General features: G+C 42.8%; 1 protein-coding gene across 1 annotated transcript in view; it reads left to right on the plus strand.

The window, feature by feature from the left end:
- LOC5567044 (doublesex and mab-3 related transcription factor 3, truncated) overlaps positions 1-17,470 on the plus strand; it is a 98,622-nt gene that overhangs the window by 65,563 nt on the left and 15,589 nt on the right. The gene's annotated exons all lie outside the window — the stretch shown is intronic.

The following is a 17,470-nucleotide window of genomic DNA, read 5'->3' on the forward strand; positions in this document are numbered from 1 at the left end:
GTTTTCAATTAGAAAATTCTCCTGGCAAATGGAAAAATGCTAAGGTTGTATCAATTTCTAAACCAGATAAATATCCTGCAGAAGCTTCGAGCTATCGTCCAATCAGTTTGCTTTCCTCCATCAGTAAACTTTTTGAGAAGGTCATTTTGAACACATCAACGAAAATTCAATTTTTGCCAATGAACAGTTCGGATTCCGCCATAGACATTCGACCACTCATCAACTTTTACGTGTAACAAATTTGATTCGTTCCAACAAATTTGAAGGCTATTCTACTGGTGTTTGGCATGAAGGTTTGATCGTAAAATCAAAAAACTTTAATTTTCCAACATACATTGTTAGAATAATTCAAAGTTATCTGTCAAATCGTACACTTCAGGTTAATTATCAGAACTCCAAATCTGAAAGACTTTCTGTAAGAGCTGGTGTTCCTCAAGGCAGTATTTTGGGACCAATATTATACAATATTTTCACATCTAACTTACCTGAGTTACCTCAGGGATGTCAAAAATACTTGTTTGCGGATGACACAGGCCTCTCCACCAAAGGACGAAGACTGCGTGTCATCTGTAGTCGATTGCAAAAAAGTTTGGGTTCCAATAAATTGGTCAGATGAAGTTAAGTATCTAGGGCTCATGCTAGATAAGAATTTAACTCTCAAAAATCACATTGAGGGCAGTCAAGACAATTGTAATAAATATGTAAAATGTCTCTATCCCCTTATTAATAGAAAATCAAAGAACAAGCTTTTGATATTCAAACAAATTTTCAGGCCAGCCATGTTGTATGCTGTACCAATATGGACTAGCTGTTGTAATACCAGGAAGAAAGCTCTGCAGAGAATTCAAAATAAAAATTGGAAAATGATTCTGAGGCTTCCTCCCTGGTATTTTACCAATGAGTTACATAGAATATCCAATGTTGAAACATTGGAACAAATTTCAAATAAAATAATTAATAATTTCAGGCAAAAAACGTTAGAATCTTCTTTTGCCACGATTAATGCGTTATATGTTTAGGTTAAGTAAATTCAAAGCGTTTTTTCTCTTATAAGCAGGTGAAATCAGCTCACCAGTAAAAAATCTGAACCGCTACGCCAAATGAAATGTAATATGTTGTTAACAAAATGTTAATAAAATCTTAAATTTGTTTTACCAAATTAGTATGATAGTGTTGTCTAATAACACAGAACGCCTAGATATAAGAAATGAATGTAATGACATGATCAAGCATAAAGATTTCTTAGACTCCTCTTCGATGCTTATGTATTTTAAAGGAAGAACCTTCCCTGTCCAATATTGTTGGTGGTCATTTTAAATATTTTTTAAGTCAACATACTGACCTGAATGATCGTTTCACGTTACAACGACGTTAAGTCGAGAAATGGAGAACTAATTTTCCGATAAATGTTTTATTCCGGTAAATGGTCTTCCGGTAAATTTTATTCCGAGTACTGGTTTTCCGGGTAATGTCGGAGAACCGTACCTTTGCTTGAAAGCAAAGTTGTGAGAGAAGTCGTATGTAAGAAGAAAAAAATGCGAAATAAGAAGAAAGTGAGAGAGACAGAGGGTAAGAGAGATGCTAAAGACAAACAGACGTAACAAATTTCTTCAAAATCCATCGCCCAGTTTACACCATCATCATCTGGTGGGCTTGTTACACGAAAAGGTGTTTCCTGCAACAAGACCGGCAGCTGGCAGTTGTGTGAAACGTCAATCGCTAAGAAAAACGATGCGCGCGCCTCTGGTTGTGAGATTTGTAACAAAGCGAATTTGAAATGATCGTTAACTGAGTGGAAGGAAATTTCGTCAGTATTACGTCTGTTTGTCTGTGGAGATACTACTACAAAAATTCTTCATTTAGCATTTATCTATGGATCGAGCTCATTCATTGACATGTTAGCGGTGTCATGTCACTTACGTGACTATGGGAATAAGTGAACTTGGCATCGCACCGCTCAAACGTCAAATTGGTGAACTTATGCATTGTTCTTATCCACCGGTAAACTGAATAAGCCAGGGGAAGTGGTTCACCCAGAGTGAATTTATAGCAAAGAAAAAGTAGATTTTGTATGAAATTAAACAAGAAAATAAATGGCAAGTTCATCCACTTCTCCTGGCCTATTCACTCGGTTCAAGAATTTTCACATTCGAGTGAGGCACACTTCTCAATTCTCTTCACGTGTCGGCCTCGCAAATTTCGAACGAAACATAATGCGTTCGCTGGCATTCAATTTTCAATTGATTCTAGTTTCTAGGAAAATCGTCAACATCAAAACAATTTCACACCGGTTAAAAATATAGGTAGCAGAAGAAATGTGATTCAGGCATGACCTCGGAAAACCGGAGCATCTAAAGTGTCCGGTCGATAAAATGCATGGCGAAGACTCCACAAAACGTATATTCGTCTGAGATATTATTGCGGAAAAGCGTCTAGAATAAATTTCACCTACTGAGGGGTCCGTTACTAGCAATGAACCCCTATCTCAATCATTTTGCCTATCCCCTGTACAGTCTTAGAACACCATGGTGTGAAACATGTAATGTTATACATGGGATGTAAATCCAAAGTAAGAAGATAATATAAACAATAGAGGGGCAAATCAGAGCAGATCAAAATATTCGGTTCTTTCAAAAAAAAAAAAAAAAACGGGTGATCCATGTATCTTTTTTAGCGAGAGTCGGTCCATTGGATCAGTTCGGATCAGACAAAAAGGAACCCGAAAAAAGAACGCTCGACACGTGCCTTGCTTTGCACGCCACGGCACACATGCAAACACAGTTTGCTGCAGGCCCGTGCTCTCAGCGCTCTCAGTATAGACAGACAAATTTGACCCGCCCTCATTTAGCTTTTCCTTTAAATTAAGGGGATACGGGAAATCGACTGAGAATATCGTGAGTTTCTGGGGAACAATGTACGAAGAATGAGAGGGCGAAACATACGAAAGGGGCGACGCATGTTGCGCAACAGAGAGTGAATCGCTCTTTTTCCGTTGCAAGCCGCTGAGCCGAGCCACTGAGCCGTTCAAAAGATCCGGTTCACTAATGTAAGCCGTTTTGCCCATCTCTAAAAAAAGAAAACAATTTTACACAGCCTAATTTAATTTATAAATTTACCACTTTATTAGAAATTAGTGCAGAGAAATACATAGTGACACAGATATGCGTAGAAATTCATCAGTGGGACAATTTGACTTGGTATACTTTTTTATAGAATCCTCGAACAAAGTATATGTTTTTAAAATTGTTTTCTAATAATAAAGGTTAAGATAGACTACAAAAACTCAAAAATTACAAAAAGTAACATGGGACAATTATGCATAAAACCACAGAGAAAGGCTAAGCAAAACATTGTATGGATTTGTGTTTCCTAGTTATTTAAACCTAACACATGTCCAAAACAATCTTATAAAAATACACTCATCAGGATCATTTCAAACCATATCTAATTAGCATCAATTGTGATTAAAATCCCTAACAGTGGTCATACTAACAATTAATACCCCCACAAAACTGTGGCTGGCCGACCACTCAAAAATCACTTCAACTGACCACTACAGGCCATACTGGGGTATGCCCACTATGTACACCAATCTCTCTCAATTACCCTTCAAATCAACCGTGTGCAATCGCGAGTGGAAAAAATTAATTAAAATTTAAACTTTCTCGATTGCAACGCACGAAGCGGGAGACAGGCGTGCGGTTTGATGGTTTAGAAATTGTTTATACGCGGAAAACATACAATATAATTACAGTTTACTGCGGGATGCTGCAATTGTGACCTAGGATAGGATTTGTATGAGAAAAAAAACATAACTCGAGAGGATTCCTTTTACAGACGTGAAAAAAAAAAAGAACCAAGGGAGCGTAAACAACGGGAAGCCACTTCAATTGATGGTTGTAATACGGATCAGATATCGCAGTTCGTTTCACCTCAATGGGTAGATTAAATAAATCAAAAATTAAATTTATGATTGGACTCTTGAGCGAGATACAGAATTATTTCGCTCTCTCTCCCTCTCACATCGAAGCTACCCCGCCAAATATAAATTTTCCAGCTTTTCTTTCCTTCAGTTTCGCAAAAAAAAATTGCCAATGGTCATGTCTGTTTGCCGGAGCATAATTTTAATTTCCCCTGGACGCTGTCGTCAGTCATTCAACAAACGACATTATGAATGTGCTTTTGACCGTATTCGAAGATTACTTCTGTTCAACCTGCCTTACATTCACCTTCAATCTGAACCCTCAAGAGTCGCCATTGAGCAAATTGAAGTTGACCACATTTTTTCCTGCTGGCCAGTTGAAACGAGAGAATAAAACCAAACTCCTTCTACGGTGAATAAAAGTCATAATAGTCGCCTCGAAACGCTTATAATATGTTCCGTTTTCGTTCCCATCGTTTCATGTTTTGTTTTTCTCCACCGTTGCAATAAAACAAGCTTGCAATTTTTCCGGCTCCTTAAGCTTCTTTTTGAAAAAATAAATCTTTTGATCGCCATCCGTCCGCTGCCGGCTGCCACTGATGATGGACGGAATAAATACTATCGCTTTGTGGAGTTGGAAAAAAGTTTCCCGTGGGCGTAAATGGGAACTGTATGTATAATGGTTGACCACTGATATGGACGGACGAGTTACTGCTCTCGAAACGTTATTCGTTGAGCATTCAGTACCTATGAGCTTGGTTGCTAGGGAATGGAAATTTGCACGTTATAAGTGAGTTATCTTGCTTCCAATATGTACTTCATCAACTGTATGAAAAACCATATTGAAAAATCAATTCCTGGCTGGTAATTATTGTTATCTACTTTGTTTATTAACTTTTTTTTTTCTCATTTTTACAGTAAAAATCTTTAGAGATAACTCTTAAAAAATCGTGACCTTATTTTTCCATCCTCGGTTGCAACCCACGCTCTGCTAATGGTTCCCAGATTTTGCCTATCAGCTGCTAATGGCATCCGCAAATTCTCTCAAAATGACAGCTTGCTGGATTCTATGGTCTGCTAAACCGATGAGGTCGTGTTCTGCACTGTCTTGGCCCTAGTTGTCTGCTCTCTCAGGAGCATTCAGCTGTTCATCGCGGTGCTACTTCCACATTTTAATCAACACAGCAGGCGAGCTCCAGAGACCCGTTCCTTGTATCTGCTCATCTCGGCTTATGGAAGGAAGCCTTTGCAGGATGCGATGAGCTTCCTGTTCCTATTTATTGAGACAGACACAGCTGCTCTATCTCCTCATACTTCTCTTCCTCCATGCGGCTTTTTTGTTGAGAGAGAAGAGCCTTATGTTTCTGTTTTCATCTATAATCTACATTCTTCTCTTCCAGAAGTGTCAAACAAACCATTTTGTCAACTCCGCTCCACGTACCAGGTGCTATTCTAAGCTGTATCGTTGATGACTGCTCTCACTGTACTCCAGAAGTCCTCAAGCTAACTCTCCTCTGGTAAAGCAACCTATGGTTACTGCGCGCATGCAGTGGCAATATCTTGTTGCATTGGCCGCTATAGGTCATTCCAAAGTGCCTGTCCTTACCAAAAAAAAATATTGATGCCAGTTGTATTCGGGTGCATTTCACTTAGTAGTGGTCAATGTCTATGTTAGCGCCACAGGTTCTGACGCCAATAATATCGAAGTCTACTTGTTAAGGCACAGCAAACACACGGATCCGGCGAAAGACCAAACGTTGAGGCGCCGCAGTGTCTCACGCGGATGAAAGTGCTTGGAGTCCGTTTGCTTTCCGTCAGTCGCAACGTAATGTGGCATTTTCGATGGCGAAGGTCATGTCAGAGCGCTTCTCCTGTCCGTACTCTGACCGCTGCCTATTTTGGAAGTTTTCCAAACCTAGGCGTATACTTTCACCTATTATCAACTGAACTCACTTATACATGCTCAATCCTCAGCAGCGCTTCGATATGAAGCTGGTCGAATCGTATTTGCTGCTCAAAATGCTCTTTGAATTCTATCGTTGCAATCCAGCTTCTCCTCGTAGGCTAGCAGCAATGATGATCTCGTCTTGGATAGGTCATCCTTCGCCTCCTCCAGTTTACGCTGATGTACCTACGTGACCTTTCGGGTGACTTGGTCACGTAGATGGATAAGTTTCTGAATTTCATCCATGCGGGGTGTCATAGATCTCGGCGAGTAGTAGCTCATGGAGTACATTGACTGGGATTCCTCACTGTCAGAAGGCAAGTTGCACACCTTGTTGACCACGGGACACAGAAGCCTATTCTATATACGCCTTGTTGTGCAGGGGAAACGAGGTGATCGCAAACCGGTAAGTGCTCCTGTCTTCTTTGATATACTTGCCGGCGGCAAGACTAATGCACTTCGTACCTATCCTCTCGCTGATCGTCGGAAATTCCTTGCCTCATCGCCTCTTTGACCAGTAAAGAGCTGCGATACTACCTATCGACCCATTGATCGTTGGGAAATTCTCGACTTGTTGCCTCGATTACCTGGGCAAACGAGTCCTGCTTCTACTGTGAGTCTCGTTGACCAGGCTTCGACGTGCCGACCATCAGCAAGAATCTCTTACGCTCTGTTATGACAGAGATTTCACACTATTTGGTGTTTTCGGCGGCAGCAAGGATGTCACCATTGTCACCGACCGATTGACTCATTGATCGGTTGAGGTTTCCTCGTCTATTCACCTCGAAGGACTAAATGTTGAAGCGCCGCAGTGCCGCCTCAAGCGGAAATTTCTTTCTCACAGAAACACTATTTACACTACACTGAGCTAAAGCCAGCTCAATTTCTACTTACACTCACTTACACACTATTTGAGCGTTGGCTGTGTCAAATGATACTATTCGGTGGGCCTCGTTCGCAGTGCTGCTTATATAGCCGAAGGAAGATGTCTTCCCTAGCATTCTCACGTAGAACATGCCAGAACACCTATGAAGAATCCACTCACCTGGCTACTCTGCTAAAGATAGTCACTCACGAGTAACTAACTTCGTCACTTGATGTACACCCCTGAGTACCGTTCAGCTGATGCTCGCTCACTGACAGCTGTCACCATCAACTGGATGGGACGACGCGTTGTGACCAAGGGTGGAGGGCGGCTGTCAAATTGGAATAAAATTGAAAAGCCGCCAACCTAAGACCAGAACCAGTTTTAAGGCTTAACGCGGAAAGCATAGCGTAGCATAGCATAGACTGACTGTACATGTCAATGGTTGCTACTCCGTGATTGATCGGAACTGGTAAGAATTGCACTACGATCCAAATGAATAAGGGATGGGAGTTTCCGCTTACTCTCGAAGTGCAATTTTAGCAGATCTAATATTATTGATCAATAACGGCGCCGGCCAAGTCCTTACAGTCAGTTGGGATGGGGAAGGAATGTTAGGGTGTAATGATTGTTGCTTCTAGAGACCGAGAATACCTCTGCATCTCCACAATCACCACGGGAAGGGTGTTTATTAGTGAGGGAGGAAAAGATCTGGGAGTCACCTCTGGTCGGTGATGCGATCCATGGACAAGGGGGAAATATACGACCTGTACCTAAAGCTAGTTTTGTATTTTTGTCTCGAGAAGTTTTTGGAAAAATACGTCAACATCTATAATGTCGAACAATTCAAAAGACGTTTTTATTAATGACGAAAACTGAAAATTACATGTATATATTTTAACTTATATGAAACAGGAATAATTCCGACACTTGTAGTGACGAACCATACATAGTTTGTTTGAAAATTACATATGAGTATTACTGTGCATTTTGTCTCGATATGGTAGAAGTTTTAGAAAATACATTCACAATGTCGAACAATTCAAAAGATTTTTTTTAATAAATAATTTTTAATAATGTCAAAAAGAGAAAAATATATGTATATTCAAATTGTATAAGAAAAAAGCATAATGCCGACACATATAGTGACGAACCATACAAAGTTTGTTTTAATATTACATAAAAGTTACGCTTTCAAGAAAATATGTGTTATCATAAGCATGAAACGAACTCACCAGTTGGCAATCCATTCTCGACTGAACACAAAACTGACACTGACAGCAAAACTTCTTGGCGTCCCGAAAATAAACCGTCTTGCTTGGGCCTTCCCAAATACGTACCCAGCAAGACGCTCCAAAACAGGTGAAAAAAAATCTCCGGCGACGAAAACACGCGCGAATCCGTCAGCAAAATCAATCGGACGACGCAAAACCGAACTGTCCTGCTTGGGCTTCACGAAGCACTACCCAGCAAGACGCTCCAAAACAGGGGGAAAAAAATTCTCCGGCAACGATAACGCGCGAATCCGTCAGCAAAATCAATCGGACGACGCAAAACCGAACTGTCCTGCTTGGGCTTCACGAAGCACTACCCAGCAATACGCTCCAAAACAGGGGGAAAAAATTCTCCGGCAACAAAAACGCGCGAATCCGTCACCAAAATCAATCGGACGACGCAAAACCGAACTGTCCTGCTTGGGCTTCACGAAGCACTACCCAGCAAGACGCTCCAAAACAGGGGGAAAAAAAATTCTCCGGCAACAAAAACGCGCGAATCCGTCACCAAAATCAATCGGACGACGCAAAACCGAACTGTCCTGCTTGGGCTTCACGAAGCACTACCCAGCAAGACGCTCCAAAACAGGGGGGAAAAAATTCTCCGGCAAAGAAAACGCGCGAATCCGTCAGCAAAATCAATCGGACGACGCAAAACCGAACTGTCCTGCTTGGGCTTCACGAAGCACTACCCAGCAAGACGCTCCAAAACAGGGGGAAAAAATTCTCCGGCAACAAAAACTCGCGAATCCGTCACCAAAATCAATCGGACGACGCAAAACCGAACTGTCCTGCTTGGGCTTCACGAAGCACTACCCAGCAAGACGCTCCAAAACAGGGGGAAAAAAAATCTCCGGCAACGAAAACGCCCGAATCCGTCAGCAAAATCAATCGGACGACGCAAAACCGAACTGTCCTGCTTGGGCTTCACGAAGCACTACCCAGCAAGACGCTCCAAAACAGGGGGAAAAAAAATTCTCCGGCAACAAAAACGCGCGAATCCGTCACCAAAATCAATCGGACGACGCAAAACCGAACTGTCCTGCTTGGGCTTCACGAAGCACTACCCAGCAAGACGCTCCAAAACAGGGGGGAAAAAATTCTCCGGCAAAGAAAACGCGCGAATCCGTCAGCAAAATCAATCGGACGACGCAAAACCGAACTGTCCTGCTTGGGCTTCACGAAGCACTACCCAGCAAGACGCTCCAAAACAGGGGGAAAAAATTCTCCGGCAACAAAAACTCGCGAATCCGTCACCAAAATCAATCGGACGACGCAAAACCGAACTGTCCTGCTTGGGCTTCACGAAGCACTACCCAGCAAGACGCTCCAAAACAGGGGGAAAAAAAATCTCCGGCAACGAAAACGCCCGAATCCGTCAGCAAAATCAATCGGACGACGCAAAACCGAACTGTCCTGCTTGGGCTTCACGAAGCACTACCCAGCAAGACGCTCCAAAACAGGGGGAAAAAAAATTCTCCGGCAACAAAAACGCGCGAATCCGTCACCAAAATCAATCGGACGACGCAAAACCGAACTGTCCTGCTTGGGCTTCACGAAGCACTACCCAGCAAGACGCTCCAAAACAGGGGGAAAAAAAATTCTCCGGCAACAAAAACGCGCGAATCCGTCACCAAAATCAATCGGACGACGCAAAACCGAACTGTCCTGCTTGGGCTTCACGAAGCACTACCCAGCAAGACGCTCCAAAACAGGGGGAAAAAATTCTCCGGCAAAGAAAACGCGCGAATCCGTCAGCAAAATCAATCGGACGACGCAAAACCGAACTGTCCTGCTTGGGCTTCACGAAGCACTACCCAGCAATACGCTCCAAAACAGGGGGAAAAAATTCTCCGGCAACAAAAACGCGCGAATCCGTCACCAAAATCAATCGGACGACGCAAAACCGAACTGTCCTGCTTGGGCTTCACGAAGCACTACTCAGTTTTAAGGCTTAACGCGGAAAGGTAAAAAATGTTATTCGCAAAATTACAGGCAATCAATGCGCTTGAAAGTTATTGTTTGCAAGCAATTATTTGCTACGTGCTACTGCAGTGCGCTGTTGGCAATTTAATCAGGGATTGTACACAAATTATGTCACGCTAAATTTGAATTTTTTTAACCACCCCCCCCCCTTTGTCACGTTTTATATATGAGTCCTCCGAAATTTTTGTAAGGCTTTTCACGCTTGGCTTGACACCCCCCCCCCCTCGGAGCGTGGCGTAATTTGTGCATGACCCTCAGCAAATTCTGCAAATTGATTACGCCTTCACCGTTGTTTGGTCGTAATTTTGTAGGGGTGTTTACATTTTAAAACCAGCGACACGTTGGGGTAGCAGTAAAGAGCCGCCAATACCACCCTTGGTTGTGACGTTGGACATCGTCAATAGGCCTTTTCACAAGACGTTTCAACTTTCAAATCAGCTGATTCGGAAGCCGTTTGACAGTTCTTGTTCGGAAATGACAGGCGTGCGGTTAGCGGCGTCAGTCGTTTAGGCGTATTGTGCTACGGAGTATGGGTTCGATTCCCGCCCCAGCCGAAGAAAACTTTTCGTCAAAACGAAAAATTCTTCACTGGTCCACTGGTCGTTCCGTGTGTCCGTTGTCTAATGTTAGTTATGTTCAGTCTGTGCAGCCTATGGCTGAAGACGGTGTAAATTGTCTTTTTTTTTGTATGCACCGCTCTTCGGCAGATGAAAACAAATGCATACACGAAGCTGTCACATGGCATGCATGTAGTTATGAGCGCGTAATGGCTCAATATCATTGGAGACGTAGACGAGTAGTAGGGATGGATAGAGAACTCCTATCAGACACAGTTCCTGACAAGTATTGATTATTTCAAGGTTTGTATATGCAGAATCTCGACATGGTTGAGATAACGCGTCATCGCAGATATACGTTGCTTTACTATTGAAAAGGCAAAAATGTTGATGCACGAACATACTCCATGCCGCTGAAGTAATTATTAGTATAATTTATTTATTTGATTCTTCTTTAATTAACTTAATAAAACCTAGCCTACAATATTTCGCCTATTCATTCGGTTCATGACCGCCTTTCTCCATCCTCGACATAGACTCACGTTCTCTAGGTGTTGAAGCACCAGGTCAATCCACCTAGCTTGCTGCGCCCCATGACTTCTTGTTCCGACAGGATTCGATGCGAACACCAGGGCTGTTATCTGGCATACTTGCAACTTACCCTGCCCATCGTATCCCTCCAGCTTTAGCCACCTTCGGGATACTGGGTTCGCCGTAGGGTTGGGCAAGCTCTTCTTCTTCGCTGCCACACACCGTTATCCTGCTCGCCGCCGTTAATCGTCCTTAGCACTCGGCGTTCAAGAATCCCAAGAACTTACAAATCCTCCTCGAGCATGGTCCTCGTTTCATCTTCGAAGAGAACTACCAGTCTTATGAGCGTTGTACATCGTGCATATATGATATACATATAGCTGCTTATTTGTGCAAAGTTTCACGTATAAGATTACGTGAAAAGGCCTTTCCCTACTGCTCGTTTGCCTCGATCTTCCCCGAAACTACATCACGCAACTTCATCGAGGGTGGCCTGTGCTCATGCTCGTCGTCTGTCTCAGCCTCTAGCTGTTCTGCTAATTTGCTCTTGGAGCTTCATGTCGTCAAAAACGCTGCTCACTACAACATTTCTACGGCATCTCTGCGACTACTCGTTTTGCCCAATGGATTACCTGCTTTGCCCTTGTTCACAGTTGATCAGCAAGAGTTTTCTTGTTTTATTTTGTATGGGGAAAGGCATCTAATTTCAAATTTCTCGTAAATGAAAGCATTAATCGAAGAAATATTTAGTAGGCGTGATAGCCATCATCATTACGTACAACGGGTACTAAATATTTTTTCGAAAATAGTTCCCAATTTCGAGAAATCGTTAGATGCATTTTGCCATACAAATAATTTTGCGTTACCTTTTAGCGTTTTTTCGTGCATAGACAATAGCGCATGTACGTTACTATGTGATGAGTAGCGAATCATGGCATGCATGTAACCCATTGATGGTTGAAAATATCACCGGGACTTTGTAAGGACTGTACTGGACGAACATGATCGCTACTCTACGACGACTCATTCTCTGCTGCTATTTTTCGCGCTCTCCTGGGTGTCCCCGACGTAGGAATATCTCTCGTACCGATGTTGACGCTAAGCGTTTATCCATGCTTCGATACTGGCCGGTGGAGTACGGAAGTCGGTCCAGCTATTCCGGTTAAAGGGTGGCTTCCGGTTCACTGGCGCTCCGACGACTCAAGCTGGTGATACGTTACGTACTACTCGGCCATCCTACTCCGACGAAGATTTACCCGGCGGCGGAAGTTGGTCTTGCGATGCCGAGGTTGGTCTTGCGGTCCTGGTGGAGAGAAGCTTTCGGTTAATAGGCGCCCGACGACCATTTGCCGGTACAACAACGCGTTGTGCTCAACTTTTCCCCGACGGTGGACGTAGCCTACTCCGAAGCTGGCCGGGTAGATGCCGAGGTCAGTCCTGCGATTCTGGTGGAGGGAAACTTCTGGTTCACAGGCATTCCAATGAACATTTGCCGATGCTGTTTCGTGAATTACTCAGCTAGACCCCGGTGGTGGACTTAGTCTACTCCGACATTACGTTGGTCGGCCAAGTGCCGAGGTCGGTTCTGTAATTCCGATTGGAGGATGACTTCCGATTGTAAGCTCCCCGACAACCTATTACCGCTACTACGCTGCGCTAGCTCTACTCAGTATAGTCAACGACAGAGGATCTAGTACACTGCCTTGACTGTAAAATTCTGCTCTCCGCATGACACCTTAAAGTGCGAAACTAAAAAGCAGGTACGTATGTACCTTCACGTAGTCCCGCCGAGATTCGATCAAACTGGAGCAGTGAATCAAATTGTCATCAAAACTGATGAAAAACAAACAACAAAGCAAACTTTTTCACAACCGTTTGTTCCAACTGTGGCGGATTGGGATACAACCAAAAGCAAAATTGTCATGACAATCACAGGGCGCAACATTGTTGCACCCTTTTCAACTCGCGATTAATGAGTTATTTTAAACACAGCACAAAAATTGTTTTCTGGATGCTGTTCGATAATGTGTCAATACTTACCAATACGGAGAAAGTTCTCGAAAATTGCAATGCGAAGCCCAGAAAATCACGCGCATGAGGTGATCGATTACACCCGATTCTGTTTTTGCACGGATTTTTTTTACACGGCCGTGTAAAAAAAGTTTCCATACATTTTTTTCCGCCAAAACCTTATTTTTGCATGAAACGTCGAGAAATGGTGTTACTTTTTTTTTGCACGGTTTTTGAAATTTTGAACTGAAAACTTTTTTTGCACGGTACGCATCCCCCGTGTGAAAACAGAATCGGGTGTATTGTCATATTGTGTTCAAGTGGTGACAAACTTATGTTGCGGAATCAAATTGTTGCAACAAGAATAGGAGATGACAATGACTTTGTTGCTGTGTATTGGGCGACAATTGATTCTTGAACTGGAGTGTTCGCTCGAGATCGTCAAATAGTTTCACACACCGTCCATCGTAGCTCTAATCAACCTTGTAAGCTTCCTGGAAAAGCTGTTCTCGTTCATGATTTATCATAGCTCATCAGGGTGACTACTGTCATCAAGCATGGGAAACACTCACTCAGTTATGGCGTTTCCCTCACTCACTTTCACGCCGTTTATCCAAGCCGAACGTTTCCATTTCTAGTGTCCATTCTGCTTCTTCGGCGATCACTAAGCGAAACAAAACACGGCAACTGATTGAGTCGCTACCGATTCTGGAAGCCGAAGGCAACCGAATGCAATACCGAATGATTGGTTACATTCTGATTCCGTTCGAGTGGCATTCGGGTACCAAATGAACGTTCACTGGCTGGCAATACACACCACGGAATGATTCAGTGAGTGGAAATCCGCTCAGTCAATTCAATGCATTCGGCGAATGGATGCTAAATGCGTTCACTAGTGCCTCGCAGATGTAAGTGTATTGGTATTCACTTCTCTTCGTGTTCCTTCCGATTCTCGCTTTTACACAATCGGCTTCGACGCTTTCATGCTACACTTCATCCAGTACGGTTCAGCTATCACTGAATATTCGATAGCAGCAGATGTTTTGCTATTTTTTATCGGTGGCGTTCAAGTGAGTGAGTGAATTTGTCCATGCTTGACTGTCATATGCCGCCTTTTTCAAGGAGGAAATCTGCAATCAGACCCCTGAGAAGCTTACTCAGAGAGTGTGTAAATGTCGCGCCACCAACGACCCACTAGAACCAGCCCACGCACCGTACCTAAGCAATTCTTGCTGAATTGCTTAAGTCGCGTACAGAATGCACATTCATTACCCCTGGCTTCTGGCCCTTTTCTCTCCGAAACCACCTATCGGTGTTTCTTCGGAGAGGGGCCTGTGCCTAACACATGTAGCAAAAGGCGCTTAGCAAACTGCTTGTCCTAGTCGACTTAAACCATGTTACAAGGGACCAGCCTCTGCTGGGATAATCCTCTGCAGCCGAGTCTTTTTCGGCACACCATAGGCACTGCAATTCTAGCATTATGTGAGTGACAGCCGTAGTTACTGCATTCCAGCATTCAGCATCTGCACACATCCTCTGGATTATAACGGGGACGTGTCTTCTCCGTTTGTAGCGAGCATGCGATCTCTCACAATGAAACGCGGGCAATCGAACAAGACATGATCCATTGTTTCCTCTATACCAGCTCAATTGGAGCACGCAGATACTGCCTATATCAACCATGTTCTGACAAAAACTTCGTCAGGTGGAAGCTCACTTCCTCATGGTTTCTTTTATACTCATCTGACACATTTGGTATTAGCCGATGTAGAGTTATCCCATTCCTGCTGCCAACTTCTAAGTGTTGTCTTTTTAGACGCAGACTCCTCTGGTAGCTTTTCGGCCAACATGGAACCATTTCGCATAAAAACGTTTCGCATACGGACGTTTGGCATAGTTTCACTACTTTATCCCTTTCATCTGCTCCAACAGAGTTTGGCAACCAACAGAGTGTTGTCTGCCACCAAAATACCTTGACGATCGTTGCACATGGGGAGTCAGTGCTGTTTTTCGCCGTACTCTTTGAAAGCTTTGTAAAATCTTAGCATATCATTTCATTCCATGTTATTCTGCACCTCAGTAACGACATTTCTTCATGCTGATCTTTCTTTCTGTGTTGAATTCTTATCTCGGATGCTCTCGTTTCATTGTACTGTTCTCGCTTTTGTCAGGTACCAGCCAGTAACATGGCTATGCTTTGTTTGCCACGGATATTATCACGAGATTAAGGAAGGTCTTCTCGACGTACAGTCGAAGCTCGTTATAGTGACATCGCAAGAGACCGTCGGTATACGGAAATGTCGTTATAAAATCGTCGTTATAAAGAAGTTGCATGTCGTTATGGAGCATGGAGGAATAAAACGATCATAATATGTACTAAAATAGCTAAACAAATGTCGTTATATTGAGTGACTATTGAATATAACACTAATTTCGCAATAGAGAACGTCGCTATAAAAGTTGAAATTAGTATGGGAATTTGAAGGGGCTATCGGAAATGTCGTTATAGAGAGATTTGTCGCAATAAAAGTTGTCTTTATAACGAGCTTCGACTGTAGTTTTTATATTACGATAAATGTGTTTTTTTTTTGTTCCTGTTCGGGATGCACCACTGCGAACATTCTTTGATCTTTTGTGGTATATCCGTGTCCTTTGTGATTTTGACCATGCATCGGTACTCTACCGTATCAAATTATTCCTTCTACTACTTCTTCTTCTTCTTCTTCTTCTTCTTCTTCTTGGCAATACGTCCTCACTGGGACAGAGCCTGCTTTTCCGCTCAGCCAATCTTGCCATTTTCGCATTCGTATATCGTGTGGAAGGTACGATTATATTCTTTGCCCAGGGAAGTCAAGCAAATTTCCATTACGAAAAGATCCTAGACTGACAGGGAATCGAACCCAGACACCTTCAGCATGGTTGTGCTTTATAGCCGCGGACTCTAACCACTCGGTTAAGGAAGGTCTAAGGTTCAAAGTAGTTTTTTTTTGTAATTGTGAACAGATTTCATCACATAAGACATTAAGGTTCCTTGAAATAAGAAGCTTATTTTAGAAGAAGATTTCACTGGTTCGGAATCTTTTACCTCGTAGATATCGAAAGATAACCACTTGAACTTGGAAAAAAATATATCATGATTTGAAACCAGCCTCAGATGCTAACTGAGTCATTTTTTCACTTCGACATCTTCATCATCTAGGGAAAACAGGTGGGTCTTAGTGGCTTGTTACTCTCATATACTTTTTGGACCGTAACTTATAAGTATTAAAAAGAATTGATACTACAAGAGTACAATATGGTAGATCTTACCCCGTAACGCACCTCGAAATGGTGATCTACCCGCGCTACGGGTAAGAGTGATACCGTGGAAAAAAAACTACACATCGTTGAAAATTTCAACAACTACTTTGCAAAAGTTGGGTCCAAACTAGCGCAGAGCATACCATATGTAAGCTTAGAACCTATTCGCGAACAAACGAACTGTTCTCTTAACTTCGAAACTGTTAGTGCATCGGAAGTAAAACATCTTCTCAATACGCTTCCATCAACGGCATCCACCGGCTTTGATGGAATCCAAACTAAAATCTTCAAAGAATTCAGTGAACATCTCTCATTGAACATAGCCGACATCGTGAACTCTTCGCTTTTACGGGCCGAAGTACCTTCAGCTTTGAAAATTTCAAAAGTCATCGCAATTCCAAAATCATCGACCTCCATTGAATTTTCGGAGTTCAGACCAATCTCTATTCCTTGTGTAGTTGACAAAATACTTCAAAAAGCGGTCAGCAAGCAACTCATGAGCCACCTGGAGCATTATGATCTACTCTCCCCTCGCCAATATGGATTTCGACCCAAGTCAAATACACAAGCGGCATTATTTGACGTCGTTTCAACCATTCTAACACTCTGCGATCAGAAGCAAAAGGTTGCAGCCGTGTTCCTCGACCTAAGCAAAGCTTTCGACACATGTGATCGAAAAATACTACTTCGTCGTCTAAATGAGCTTGGAGTAAGAGGGAAAAGTTGCAAATGGTTCAGAAGCTTTCTCAGTAATCGAAAGCAATATGTGTGCGATGTAGGAATCAGTAGCTCAGAGCAATTCATTGAGTTTGGAGTTGTGCAAGGTAGTACGTTAGGACCAACTTTGTTCAACTGTTACATTAACAACTTAAAAGATCTGCCGCTACACGGAATGTTATTTATGTATGCCGATGATATTGTACTCATCTATGCCGCGGCTTCCTGCAAGGAACTTGAACGGTTGATCAATGAAGACCTAACTGCTTTGCATGTGTGGATGAATCAACACAAGCTTACTGTGAACATTTCGAAAACGAAGTACATGTTGTTCAACGTGCCAAAAACGAGCAACATTGAAGT

The sequence above is a fragment of the Aedes aegypti genome, chromosome 1, assembly GCF_002204515.2.
Source record: "Aedes aegypti strain LVP_AGWG chromosome 1, AaegL5.0 Primary Assembly, whole genome shotgun sequence".
Classification (NCBI taxonomy): Eukaryota; Metazoa; Arthropoda; class Insecta; order Diptera; family Culicidae; genus Aedes; species Aedes aegypti.